This window comes from Plectropomus leopardus, chromosome 11 (assembly GCF_026936395.1).
Source record: "Plectropomus leopardus strain MGB_pleo_1.0 chromosome 11, ASM2693639v1, whole genome shotgun sequence".
Lineage (NCBI taxonomy): Eukaryota > Metazoa > Chordata > Actinopteri > Perciformes > Serranidae > Plectropomus > Plectropomus leopardus.
Genome location: NC_142186.1, coordinates 31,754,132 through 31,768,196, shown reverse-complemented (window position 1 = coordinate 31,768,196; position 14,065 = coordinate 31,754,132). Strand labels below are relative to the sequence as shown.

Genomic DNA, 14,065 nt, shown 5'->3' with positions numbered 1-14,065 from the left:
CGACACACTTTCCCAGGATTTGCTGCAGTTCAGGGCAACATCTTTTATTAAGACTTTTATACTACTTTGAACAAGATGTTATACTATGATGTTTTTACAGTATTTTAAATGACGTACTACATGATGACTTCTGGTTATATTATGATTTTGGACCACGTACTACAATGTGACTTTTTGGTTATATTTTGTACGAAATTCCACACTATACAGACATAGTATAGTATTTCTCACGAAATATGACCAAACAGTCATATTTGAATGACATACTGTATGTATGTATTACTTTTTTTTTTTTTACCATATTTTAGACAACATGCTATAGTATGACATTTTGGTCATATTTTGGATTACATGCTATACAATGACTTTTTTACTGTGTTTTGAACATCACGCTATAATATGACTTTTTGGTCATATTTTACACAACATGCTATAGTATGACTTTTTTCCTGAAACATTTTTGTGCAATTTTGGATTACATACTGTGTAATATGACATTTTTGCGTGATTGTCGGCCATTTTTTCAACATGCTAAATAACGACATTTTTGAGCTTTTTTTCCACCTTGTATACTATGTAAGGTCACTATAATATGTCGTTTCCAGCCATTTTTAAGACGTGTCAAAATTTGACATTTTTCGTCATACTATACTATGGCGTTTTTGGCCATTTTTTCAATATACTAAATTATAAAGTTTTTGGCCATTTTTTCGACATGCAATATTATGGTGTTTTTGGCAATTTTTGCAATTTTTATTGCTATGATGTTTCTCAGCACGCTATTTTATGCTGTTTTGAGGTGTTTTCACCTGTTTTTATGACATGTCATTTTCTGACATTTTGCCTTACTATAGCCTTGCTTTTTTAGTCATTTTTTCGACATGCTAATTTGTGGTGTTTTTGGCCATTTTTGCGAGTTTTATTGCTATGGCGTTTCTCAGCCCGCAATTTTATGCTGTTTTGAGGTGTTTAAAGCTGTTTTTGGGACATGTCATTTTTTGACATTTTGCCTTACTATAGCCTTGCTTTTTTGGTCATTTTTTCGACATGCTAATTTGTGGTGTTTTTAACAATTTCTGCAAGTTTTATTGCTTTGGCATGTCTCAGCACGTTGTTTTATGCTGTTTTGAGGTGTTTAAAGTTGTTTTTATGACATGTCATTTTTCTGACATTTTGCCTTACTATAGCCTGGCTTTTTTGGTCATTTTTTCGACATGCTAATTTGTGGTGTTTTTGGCCATTTTTTGCAAGTTTTATTACGATGGCATTTCTCAGCACGCTATTTTATGCTGTTTTAAGGTGTTTTCAGCTGTTTTTGGGATATGTCATTTTTTGACATTTTGCCTTACTATAGCCTTGCTTTTTTGGTCATTTTTTCGACATGCTAATTTGTGGTGTTTTTGGCTATTTTTGCAAGTTTTATTGCTCTGGCGTTTCTCAGCACGCTATTTTATGCTGTTTTCAGGTGTTTTCAGAGGTTTTTATGATATGTCATTTTTTGACATTTTGCCTTACTATAGCCTTGCTTTTTTGGTTATTTTTTCGACATGCTAATATGTGGTGTTTTTGGCCATGTTTGCAAGTTTTAATGCTATGGCGTTTCTCAGCACGCGATTTTATGCTGTTTTGAGGTGTTTAAAGCTATTTTTATGATATGTCATTTTCTGACATTTTGCCTTACTATAGCCTTGCTTTTTTGGTCATTTTTTTGACATGCTAATTTGTGGTGTTTTTGGCGATATTTGCAAGTTTTTTTGCTATGGCATGTCTATGCATGCTATTTTATGCTGTTTTGAGGTGTTTTCAGCTTTTTTTATGATATGTCATTTTTTGACATTTTGCCTTACTATAGCCTTGCTTTTTTGGTCATTTTTTCGACATGCTAATTTGTGGTGTTTTTGGCTATTTTTGCAAGTTTTATTGCTCTGGCGTTTCTCAGCACGCTATTTTATGCTGTTTTCAGGTGTTTTCAGAGGTTTTTATGATATGTCATTTTTTGACATTTTGCCTTACTATAGCCTTGCTTTTTTGGTCATTTTTTCAACATGCTAATTTGTGGTGTTTTTGGCTATATTTGCAAGTTTTTTTGCTATGGCATGTCTATGCACGCTATTTTATGCTGTTTTGAGGTGTTTAAAGCTGTTTTTGGGACATGTCATTTTTTGACATTTTGCCTTACTATAGCCTTGCTTTTTTGGTCATTTTTTCGACATGCTAATTTGTGGTGTTTTTAACAATTTCTGCAAGTTTTATTGCTTTGGCATGTCTCAGCACGTTGTTTTATGCTGTTTTGAGGTGTTTAAAGTTGTTTTTATGACATGTCATTTTTTTGACATTTTGCCTTACTATAGCCTGGCTTTTTGGTCATTTTTTCGACATGCTAATTTGTGGTGTTTTTGGCCATTTTTTGCAAGTTTTATTACGATGGCATTTCTCAGCACGCTATTTTATGCTGTTTTAAGGTGTTTTCAGCTGTTTTTGGGATATGTCATTTTTTGACATTTTGCCTTACTATAGCCTTGCTTTTTTGGTTATTTTTTCGACATGCTAATATGTGGTGTTTTTGGCCATGTTTGCAAGTTTTAATGCTATGGCGTTTCTCAGCACGCGATTTTATGCTGTTTTGAGGTGTTTAAAGCTATTTTTATGATATGTCATTTTCTGACATTTTGCCTTACTATAGCCTTGCTTTTTTGGTCATTTTTTCGACATGCTAATTTGTGGTGTTTTTTGGCCATTTTTTATAGTTTTATTGCTATATGCGTTTCTCAGCCCGCAATTTTATGCTGTTTTGAGGTGTTTAAAGCTGTTTTTGGGACATGTCATTTTTTGACATTTTGCCTTACTATAGCCTTGCTTTTTTGGTCATTTTTTCGACATGCTAATTTGTGGTGTTTTTAACAATTTCTGCAAGTTTTATTGCTTTGGCATGTCTCAGCACGTTGTTTTATGCTGTTTTGAGGTGTTTAAAGCTGTTTTTGGGACATGTCATTTTTTGACATTTTGCCTTACTATAGCCTGGCTTTTTTGGTCATTTTTTCGACATGCTAATTTGTGGTGTTTTTGGCCATTTTTTGCAAGTTTTATTACGATGGCATGTCTATGCACGCTATTTTATGCTGTTTTGAGGTGTTTAAAGCTGTTTTTGGGACATGTCATTTTTTGACATTTTGCCTTACTATAGCCTTGCTTTTTTGGTCATTTTTTCAACATGCTAATATGTGGTGTTTTTGGCAATTTTTGCAAGTTTTATTGCTATGACGTTTCTCAGCACGCTATTTTGTGCTGTTTTAAGGTGTTTTCAGCTGTTTTTATGACATGTCATTTTTTGACATTTTGCCTTACTATAGCCTTGCTTTTTTGGTCATTTTTTCGACATGCTAATTTGTGGTGTTTTTGGCTATTTCTGCAAGTTTTATTGCTATGGCGTTTCTCAGCACGCGATTTTATGCTGTTTTGAGGTGTTTAAAGCTATTTTTATGATATGTCATTTTTTGACATTTTGCCTTACTATAGCCTTGCTTTTTTGGTTATTTTTTCGACATGCTAATATGTGGTGTTTTTGGCCATGTTTGCAAGTTTTATTGCTATGGCGTTTCTCAGCACGCGATTTTATGCTGTTTTGAGGTGTTTAAAGCTATTTTTATGATATGTCATTTTCTGACATTTTGCCTTACTATAGCCTTGCTTTTTTGGTCATTTTTTCGACATGCTAATTTGTGGTGTTTTTGGCCATTTTTGCGAGTTTTATTGCTATGGCGTTTCTCAGCCCGCAATTTTATGCTGTTTTGAGGTGTTTAAAGCTGTTTTTGGGACATGTCATTTTTTGACATTTTGCCTTACTATAGCCTTGCTTTTTTGGTCATTTTTTCGACATGCTAATTTGTGGTGTTTTTAACAATTTCTGCAAGTTTTATTGCTTTGGCATGTCTCAGCACGTTGTTTTATGCTGTTTTGAGGTGTTTAAAGTTGTTTTTATGACATGTCATTTTTCTGACATTTTGCCTTACTATAGCCTTGCTTTTTTGGTCATTTTTTCGACATGCTAATTTGTGGTGTTTTTGGCTATATTTGCAAGTTTTTTTGCTATGGCATGTCTATGCACGCTATTTTATGCTGTTTTGAGGTGTTTAAAGCTGTTTTTGGGACATGTCATTTTTTGACATTTTGCCTTACTATAGCCTTGCTTTTTTGGTCATTTTTTCGACATGCTAATATGTGGTGTTTTCGGCCATGTTTGCAAGTTTTATTGCTATGGCGTTTCTCAGCACGCTATTTTCTGCTGTTTTGAGGTGTTTTCAGCTGTTTTTATGACATGTCATTTTTTGACATTTTGCCTTACTATAGCCTTGCTTTTTTGGCCATTTTTTCGACATGCTAATTTGTGGTGTTTTTGGCTATTTTTGCAAGTTTTATTGCTATGGCGTTTCTCAGCACGCTATTTCATGCTGTTTTGAGGTGTTTTCGGCTGTTTTTATGACATGTCATTTTTTGACATTTTGCCTTACTATAGCCTTGCTTTTTTGGTCATTTTTTTGACATGCTAATTTGTGGTGTTTTTGGCGATATTTGCAAGTTTTTTTGCTATGGCATGTCTATGCATGCTATTTTATGCTGTTTTGAGGTGTTTTCAGCTTTTTTTATGATATGTCATTTTTTGACATTTTGCCTTACTATAGCCTTGCTTTTTTGGTCATTTTTTCGACATGCTAATTTGTGGTGTTTTTGGCTATTTTTGCAAGTTTTATTGCTATGGCGTTTCTCAGCACGCTATTTTATGCTGTTTTCAGGTGTTTTCAGAGGTTTTTATGATATGTCATTTTTTGACATTTTGCCTTACTATAGCCTTGCTTTTTTGGTCATTTTTTCGACATGCTAATTTGTGGTGTTTTTGGCTATTTCTGCAAGTTTTATTGCTATGGCGTTTCTCAGCACGCGATTTTATGCTGTTTTGAGGTGTTTAAAGCTATTTTTATGATATGTCATTTTTTGACATTTTGCCTTACTATAGCCTTGCTTTTTTGGTCATTTTTTCGACATGCTAATTTGTGGTGTTTTTGGCTATATTTGCAAGTTTTTTTGCTATGGCATGTCTATGCATGCTATTTTATGCTGTTTTGAGGTGTTTTCAGCTTTTTTTATGATATGTAATTTTTTGACATTTTGCCTTACTATAGCCTTGCTTTTTTGGTCATTTTTTCGACATGCTAATTTGTGGTGTTTTTGGCTATATTTGCAAGTTTTTTTGCTATGGCATGTCTATGCACGCTATTTTATGCTGTTTTGAGGTGTTTAAAGCTGTTTTTGGGACATGTCATTTTTTGACATTTTGCCTTACTATAGCCTTGCTTTTTTGGTCATTTTTTCGACATGCTAATTTGTGGTGTTTTTAACAATTTCTGCAAGTTTTATTGCTTTGGCATGTCTCAGCACGTTGTTTTATGCTGTTTTGAGGTGTTTAAAGTTGTTTTTATGATATGTCATTTTTTGACAATTTGCCTTACTATAGCCTTGCTTTTTTGGTCATTTTTTCGACATGCTAATTTGTGGTGTTTTTGGCTATATTTGCAAGTTTTTTTGCTATGGCATGTCTATGCACGCTATTTTATGCTGTTTTGAGGTGTTTTCAGCTTTTTTTATGATATGTCATTTTTTGACAATTTGCCTTACTATAGCCTTGCTTTTTTGGTCATTTTTTCGACATGCTAATTTGTGGTGTTTTTGGCCATTTTTTGCAAGTTTTATTACGATGGCATTTCTCAGCACGCTATTTTATGCTGTTTTAAGGTGTTTTCAGCTGTTTTTGGGATATGTCATTTTTTGACATTTTGCCTTACTATAGCCTTGCTTTTTTGGTCATTTTTTCGACATGCTAATATGTGGTGTTTTTGGCCATGTTTGCAAGTTTTAATGCTATGGCGTTTCTCAGCACGCGATTTTATGCTGTTTTGAGGTGTTTAAAGCTGTTTTTATGATATGTCATTTTCTGACATTTTGCCTTACTATAGCCTTGCTTTTTTGGTCATTTTTTCGACATGCTAATTTGTGGTGTTTTTGGCTATATTTGCAAGTTTTTTTGCTATGGCATGTCTATGCACGCTATTTTATGCTGTTTTGAGGTGTTTTCAGCTTTTTTTATGATATGTCATTTTTTGACAATTTGCCTTACTATAGCCTTGCTTTTTTGGCCATTTTTTCGACATGCTAATTTGTGGTGTTTTTGGCTATTTTTGCAAGTTTTATTGCTATGGCGTTTCTCAGCACGCTATTTCATGCTGTTTTGAGGTGTTTTCGGCTGTTTTTATGACATGTCATTTTTTGACATTTTGCCTTACTATAGCCTTGCTTTTTTGGTCATTTTTTTGACATGCTAATTTGTGGTGTTTTTGGCGATATTTGCAAGTTTTTTTGCTATGGCATGTCTATGCATGCTATTTTATGCTGTTTTGAGGTGTTTTCAGCTTTTTTTATGATATGTCATTTTTTGACATTTTGCCTTACTATAGCCTTGCTTTTTTGGTCATTTTTTCGACATGCTAATTTGTGGTGTTTTTGGCTATTTTTGCAAGTTTTATTGCTCTGGCGTTTCTCAGCACGCTATTTTATGCTGTTTTCAGGTGTTTTCAGAGGTTTTTATGATATGTCATTTTTTGACATTTTGCCTTACTATAGCCTTGCTTTTTTGGTCATTTTTTCGACATGCTAATTTGTGGTGTTTTTGGCTATTTCTGCAAGTTTTATTGCTATGGCGTTTCTCAGCACGCGATTTTATGCTGTTTTGAGGTGTTTAAAGCTATTTTTATGATATGTCATTTTTTGACATTTTGCCTTACTATAGCCTTGCTTTTTTGGTCATTTTTTCGACATGCTAATTTGTGGTGTTTTTGGCTATATTTGCAAGTTTTTTTGCTATGGCATGTCTATGCACGCTATTTTATGCTGTTTTGAGGTGTTTAAAGCTGTTTTTGGGACATGTCATTTTTTGACATTTTGCCTTACTATAGCCTTGCTTTTTTGGTCATTTTTTCGACATGCTAATTTGTGGTGTTTTTAACAATTTCTGCAAGTTTTATTGCTTTGGCATGTCTCAGCACGTTGTTTTATGCTGTTTTGAGGTGTTTAAAGTTGTTTTTATGACATGTCATTTTTCTGACATTTTGCCTTACTATAGCCTGGCTTTTTTGGTCATTTTTTCGACATGCTAATTTGTGGTGTTTTTGGCCATTTTTTGCAAGTTTTATTACGATGGCATTTCTCAGCACGCTATTTTATGCTGTTTTAAGGTGTTTTCAGCTGTTTTTGGGATATGTCATTTTTTGACATTTTGCCTTACTATAGCCTTGCTTTTTTGGTCATTTTTTCGACATGCTAATATGTGGTGTTTTTGGCCATGTTTGCAAGTTTTAATGCTATGGCGTTTCTCAGCACGCGATTTTATGCTGTTTTGAGGTGTTTAAAGCTGTTTTTATGATATGTCATTTTCTGACATTTTGCCTTACTATAGCCTTGCTTTTTTGGTCATTTTTTCGACATGCTAATTTGTGGTGTTTTTGGCTATATTTGCAAGTTTTTTTGCTATGGCATGTCTATGCACGCTATTTTATGCTGTTTTGAGGTGTTTAAAGCTGTTTTTGGGACATGTCATTTTTTGACATTTTGCCTTACTATAGCCTTGCTTTTTTGGTCATTTTTTCGACATGCTAATATGTGGTGTTTTCGGCCATGTTTGCAAGTTTTATTGCTATGGCGTTTCTCAGCACGCTATTTTCTGCTGTTTTGAGGTGTTTTCAGCTGTTTTTATGACATGTCATTTTTTGACAATTTGCCTTACTATAGCCTTGCTTTTTTGGCCATTTTTTCGACATGCTAATTTGTGGTGTTTTTGGCTATTTTTGCAAGTTTTATTGCTATGGCGTTTCTCAGCACGCTATTTCATGCTGTTTTGAGGTGTTTTCGGCTGTTTTTATGACATGTCATTTTTTGACATTTTGCCTTACTATAGCCTTGCTTTTTTGGCCATTTTTTCGACATGCTAATTTGTGGTGTTTTTGTCCATGTTTGCAAGTTTTAATGCTATGGCATGTCTCAGCACGCTATTTTATGCTGTTTTCAGGTGTTTTCAGATGTTTTTGGGACATGTCATTTTTTGACATTTTGCCTTACTATAGCCTTGCTTTTTTGGTCATTTTTTCGACATGCTAATTTGTGGTGTTTTTGGCTATTTTTGCAAGTTTTATTGCTCTGGCGTTTCTCAGCACGCTATTTTATGCTGTTTTGAGGTGTTTAAAGCTATTTTTATGATATGTCATTTTTTGACATTTTGCCTTACTATAGCCTTGCTTTTTTGGTCATTTTTTCGACATGCTAATTTGTGGTGTTTTTGGCTATATTTGCAAGTTTTTTTGCTATGGCATGTCTATGCATGCTATTTTATGCTGTTTTGAGGTGTTTTCAGCTTTTTTTATGATATGTAATTTTTTGACATTTTGCCTTACTATAGCCTTGCTTTTTTGGTCATTTTTTCGACATGCTAATTTGTGGTGTTTTTGGCTATATTTGCAAGTTTTTTTGCTATGGCATGTCTATGCACGCTATTTTATGCTGTTTTGAGGTGTTTAAAGCTGTTTTTGGGACATGTCATTTTTTGACATTTTGCCTTACTATAGCCTTGCTTTTTTGGTCATTTTTTCGACATGCTAATTTGTGGTGTTTTTAACAATTTCTGCAAGTTTTATTGCTTTGGCATGTCTCAGCACGTTGTTTTATGCTGTTTTGAGGTGTTTAAAGTTGTTTTTATGACATGTCATTTTTCTGACATTTTGCCTTACTATAGCCTGGCTTTTTTGGTCATTTTTTCGACATGCTAATTTGTGGTGTTTTTGGCCATTTTTTGCAAGTTTTATTACGATGGCATTTCTCAGCACGCTATTTTATGCTGTTTTAAGGTGTTTTCAGCTGTTTTTGGGATATGTCATTTTTTGACATTTTGCCTTACTATAGCCTTGCTTTTTTGGTCATTTTTTCGACATGCTAATATGTGGTGTTTTTGGCCATGTTTGCAAGTTTTAATGCTATGGCGTTTCTCAGCACGCGATTTTATGCTGTTTTGAGGTGTTTAAAGCTGTTTTTATGATATGTCATTTTCTGACATTTTGCCTTACTATAGCCTTGCTTTTTTGGTCATTTTTTCGACATGCTAATTTGTGGTGTTTTTGGCTATATTTGCAAGTTTTTTTGCTATGGCATGTCTATGCACGCTATTTTATGCTGTTTTGAGGTGTTTTCAGCTTTTTTTATGATATGTCATTTTTTGACAATTTGCCTTACTATAGCCTTGCTTTTTTGGCCATTTTTTCGACATGCTAATTTGTGGTGTTTTTGGCTATTTTTGCAAGTTTTATTGCTATGGCGTTTCTCAGCACGCTATTTCATGCTGTTTTGAGGTGTTTTCGGCTGTTTTTATGACATGTCATTTTTTGACATTTTGCCTTACTATAGCCTTGCTTTTTTGGTCATTTTTTTGACATGCTAATTTGTGGTGTTTTTGGCGATATTTGCAAGTTTTTTTGCTATGGCATGTCTATGCATGCTATTTTATGCTGTTTTGAGGTGTTTTCAGCTTTTTTTATGATATGTCATTTTTTGACATTTTGCCTTACTATAGCCTTGCTTTTTTGGTCATTTTTTCGACATGCTAATTTGTGGTGTTTTTGGCTATTTTTGCAAGTTTTATTGCTCTGGCGTTTCTCAGCACGCTATTTTATGCTGTTTTCAGGTGTTTTCAGAGGTTTTTATGATATGTCATTTTTTGACATTTTGCCTTACTATAGCCTTGCTTTTTTGGTCATTTTTTCGACATGCTAATTTGTGGTGTTTTTGGCTATTTCTGCAAGTTTTATTGCTATGGCGTTTCTCAGCACGCGATTTTATGCTGTTTTGAGGTGTTTAAAGCTATTTTTATGATATGTCATTTTTTGACATTTTGCCTTACTATAGCCTTGCTTTTTTGGTCATTTTTTCGACATGCTAATTTGTGGTGTTTTTGGCTATATTTGCAAGTTTTTTTGCTATGGCATGTCTATGCATGCTATTTTATGCTGTTTTGAGGTGTTTTCAGCTTTTTTTATGATATGTAATTTTTTGACATTTTGCCTTACTATAGCCTTGCTTTTTTGGTCATTTTATTCGACATGCTAATTTGTGGAGTTTTTGGCTATATTTGCAAGTTTTTTTGCTATGGCATGTCTATGCACGCTATTTTATGCTGTTTTGATGTGTTTAAAGCTGTTTTTGGGACATGTCATTTTTTGACATTTTGCCTTACTATAGCCTTGCTTTTTTGGTCATTTTTTCGACATGCTAATATGTGGTGTTTTTGGCCATGTTTGCAAGTTTTAATGCTATGGCGTTTCTCAGCACGCTATTTTATGCTGTTTGCAGGTGTTTAAAGCTGTTTTTAGGACGTGTCATTTTTTGACATTTTGCCTTACTATAGCCTTGCTTTTTTGGTCATTTTTTCGACATGCTAATTTGTGGTGTTTTTGGCTATATTTGCAAGTTTTATTGCTATGGCGTTTCTCAGCACGCTATTTAAGGCTGTTTTGAGGTGTTTTCAGCTGTTTTTATGACTTGTCATTTTTTGACATTTTGCCTTACTATAGCCTTGCTTTTTTGGCCATTTTTTCGACATGCTAATTTGTGGTGTTTTTGGCTATATTTGCAAGTTTTATTGCTATGGCGTTTCTCAGCACGCTATTTAGGGCTGTTTTGAGGTGTTTTCAGAGGTTTTTATGATATGTCATTTTTTGACATTTTGCCTTACTATAGCCTTGCTTTTTTGGTCATTTTTTCGACACGCTAATTTGTGGTGTTTTTGGCCATGTTTGCAAGTTTTATTGCTATGGCGTTTCTCAGCACGCTATTTAAGGCTGTTTTGAGGTGTTTTCAGAGGTTTTTATGACATGTCATTTTTTGACATTTTGCCTTACTATAGCCTTGCTTTTTTGGAGTCTGATAGAAATTTCCATAGAGGCATCAAATCAGTAATTTAATCTTCCTACTATCATGTAAAGAACGTTGTCAGAGTCAGAGGAACAATGTCACAGCAAGACCTTGAAACGCTCACCCACGCCTTTATTTTCAGTAGGTTAGATCACTGCAACAGTCTGTTCGTAAGCCTTTAAAAATGTTCTGCAACTAATGCTGCTGCTGCGAGAGTCCTTAAAAAATACTAGGAAATATGACCACAGTACTCCAGTTTCAAAATCATCACCTGTCACTCAGAGAATTGATTGTAAAATTTCACTGCTTGTTTATAAATCAATCTGTGGCTTAGCGCCAAAATATATCTCTGACATGCTTGTGTCATATGATCCTTCAAGGACCCTCAGAACATCAGGGGCCGGCCTACCGAGCGTCCCAGAGTCAGAACGAAACATGGTGAAGCAGCGTTTCGTCTGGAAAAACGTCCCAAATAAGGTTCGATGGGACGAAACTCTGACCACTTTTAAGGCAAAGCTAAAAACATTCCTTTTCTACACTGCCTACTCCACCTGCTGACTACAATCTTATTTTTGAACTTGATTTTATGTTATTTTAAATGATCTTTTCTATCTCTGCACCTCTTGTCTACACATTTTTTCTTTGATCATGTAGTAATTGATTTTATGTTGTATATCTTATCTCTTTTTCGTTCATTGTAAATCTGTATCTTTTATTATGTTTTTGTATCGTGTTTCTCTGTTAAGCACTTTATATTGTCCAGTGTGTGAAATGTTTGATACAAATAAAGCTGCCTTCACTGGAATTGCCTTTTGGTCATTTTTTCGACATGCAATATTATGTTGTTTTTAACCATTTTTGCATGTTTTATTGCTATGGCGTTTCTCAGCACGCTATTTCATGCTGTTTTGAGGTGTTTAATGCTGTTTTTATGACATGTCATTTTTTGACATTTTGCCTTACTATAGCCTTGCTTTTTTGGTCATTTTTTCGACATGCTAATTTGTGGTGTTTTTGGCCATGTTTGCAAGTTTTATTGCTATGGCGTTTCTCAGCACGCAATTTTATGCTGTTTTCAGGTGTTTAATGCTGTTTTTATGACATGTCATTTTTTGACATTTTGCCTTACTATAGCCTTGCTTTTTTGGTCATTTTTTCGACATGCAATATTATGTTGTTTTTAACCATTTTTGCATGTTTTATTGCTATGGCGTTTCTCAGCACGCTATTTTATGCTGTTTTCAGCTGTTTTCAGCTGTTTTTGGGACATGTCATTTTTTGACATTTTGCCTTACTATAGCCTTGCTTTTTTGGTCATTTTTTCGACATGCAATATTATGTTGTTTTTAACCATTTTTGCATGTTTTATTGCTATGGCGTTTCTCAGCATGCTATTTTATGCTGTTTTGAGGTGTTTAAAGCTGTTTTTATGATATGTCATTTTTTGACATTTTGCCTTACTATAGCCTTGCTTTTTTGGTCATTTTTTCGACATGCTAATTTGTGGTGTTTTTGGCCATGTTTACAAGTTTTATTGCTATGGCATGTCTCAGCACGCTATTTTATGCTGTTTTGAGGTGTTTAATGCTGTTTTTATGACATGTCATTTTTTGACATTTTGCCTTACTATAGCCTTGCTTTTTTGGCCATTTTTTCGACATGCTAATTTGTGGTGTTTTTGACCATTTTTGCAAGTTTTTTTGCTATGGCGTTTCTCAGCACGCTATTTTATGCTGTTTTCAGCTGTTTTCAGCTGTTTTTGGGACATGTCATTTTTTGACATTTTGCCTTACTATAGCCTTGCTTTTTTGGTCATTTTTTCGACATGCAATATTATGTTGTTTTTAACCATTTTTGCAAGTTTTATTGCTATGGCATTTCTCAGCACGCTATTTTATGCTGTTTTGAGGTGTTTAAAGCTGTTTTTATGATATGTCATTTTTTGACATTTTGCCTTACTATAGCCTTGCTTTTTTGGTCATTTTTTCGACATGCTAATTTGTGGTGTTTTTGGCCATGTTTACAAGTTTTATTGCTATGGCATGTCTCAGCACGCTATTTTATGCTGTTTTGAGGTGTTTAATGCTGTTTTTATGACATGTCATTTTTTGACATTTTGCCTTACTATAGCCTTGCTTTTTTGGCCATTTTTTCGACATGCTAATTTGTGGTGTTTTTGACCATTTTTGCAAGTTTTTTTGCTATGGCGTTTCTCAGCACGCTATTTTATGCTGTTTTCAGCTGTTTTCAGCTGTTTTTGGGACATGTCATTTTTTGACATTTTGCCTTACTGTAGCCTTGCTTTTTTGGTCATTTTTTCGACATGCAATATTATGTTGTTTTTAACCATTTTTGCATGTTTTATTGCTATGGCGTTTCTCAGCACGCTATTTTATGCTGTTTTGAGGTGTTTAAAGCTGTTTTTATGATATGTCATTTTTTGACATTTTGCCTTACTATAGCCTTGCTTTTTTGGTCATTTTTTCGACATGCTAATTTGTGGTGTTTTTGGCCATGTTTACAAGTTTTAATGCTATGGCATGTCTCAGCACGCTATTTTATGCTGTTTTGAGGTGTTTAATGCTGTTTTTATGACATGTCATTTTTTGACATTTTGCCTTACTATAGCCTTGCTTTTTTGGCCATTTTTTCGACATGCTAATTTGTGGTGTTTTTAACCATTTTTGCATGTTTTATTGCTATGGCGTTTCTCAGCACGCTATTTTATGCTGTTCTGAGGTGTTTAAAGCTGTTTTTGGGACATGTCATTTTTTGACATTTTGCCTTACTATAGCCTTGCTTTTTTGGCCATTTTTTCGACATGCTAATTTGTGGTGTTTTTGGCTATTTTTGCAAGTTTTTTTGCTATGGCGTTTCTCAGCACGCTATTTTATGCTGTTTTCAGCTGTTTTCAGCTGTTTTTGGGACATGTCATTTTTTGACATTTTGCCTTACTATAGCCTTGCTTTTTTGGTCATTTTTTCAACATGCAATATTATGTTGATTTTAACCATTTTTGCAAGTTTTAATGCTATGGTGTTTCTCAGCACGCTATTTTATGCTG

At 34.1% G+C, this 14,065-nt stretch overlaps 1 protein-coding gene and 1 long non-coding RNA gene across 2 annotated transcripts in view; one reads left to right on the top strand and one right to left on the bottom strand.

Moving 5' to 3' along the window:
- LOC148188313 (uncharacterized) overlaps positions 1–11,876 on the top strand; it is a 74,077-nt gene extending 62,201 nt beyond the window's left edge. Inside the window, exon 4 of the long non-coding RNA XR_015777983.1 lies at positions 11,382–11,876. This is a non-coding gene — a long non-coding RNA (uncharacterized LOC148188313). The remainder of the gene's footprint in view (positions 1–11,381) is intronic.
- Positions 1–14,065, bottom strand: part of plcl2 (phospholipase C like 2) — a 79,466-nt gene that overhangs the window by 7,143 nt on the left and 58,258 nt on the right. The gene's annotated exons all lie outside the window — the stretch shown is intronic.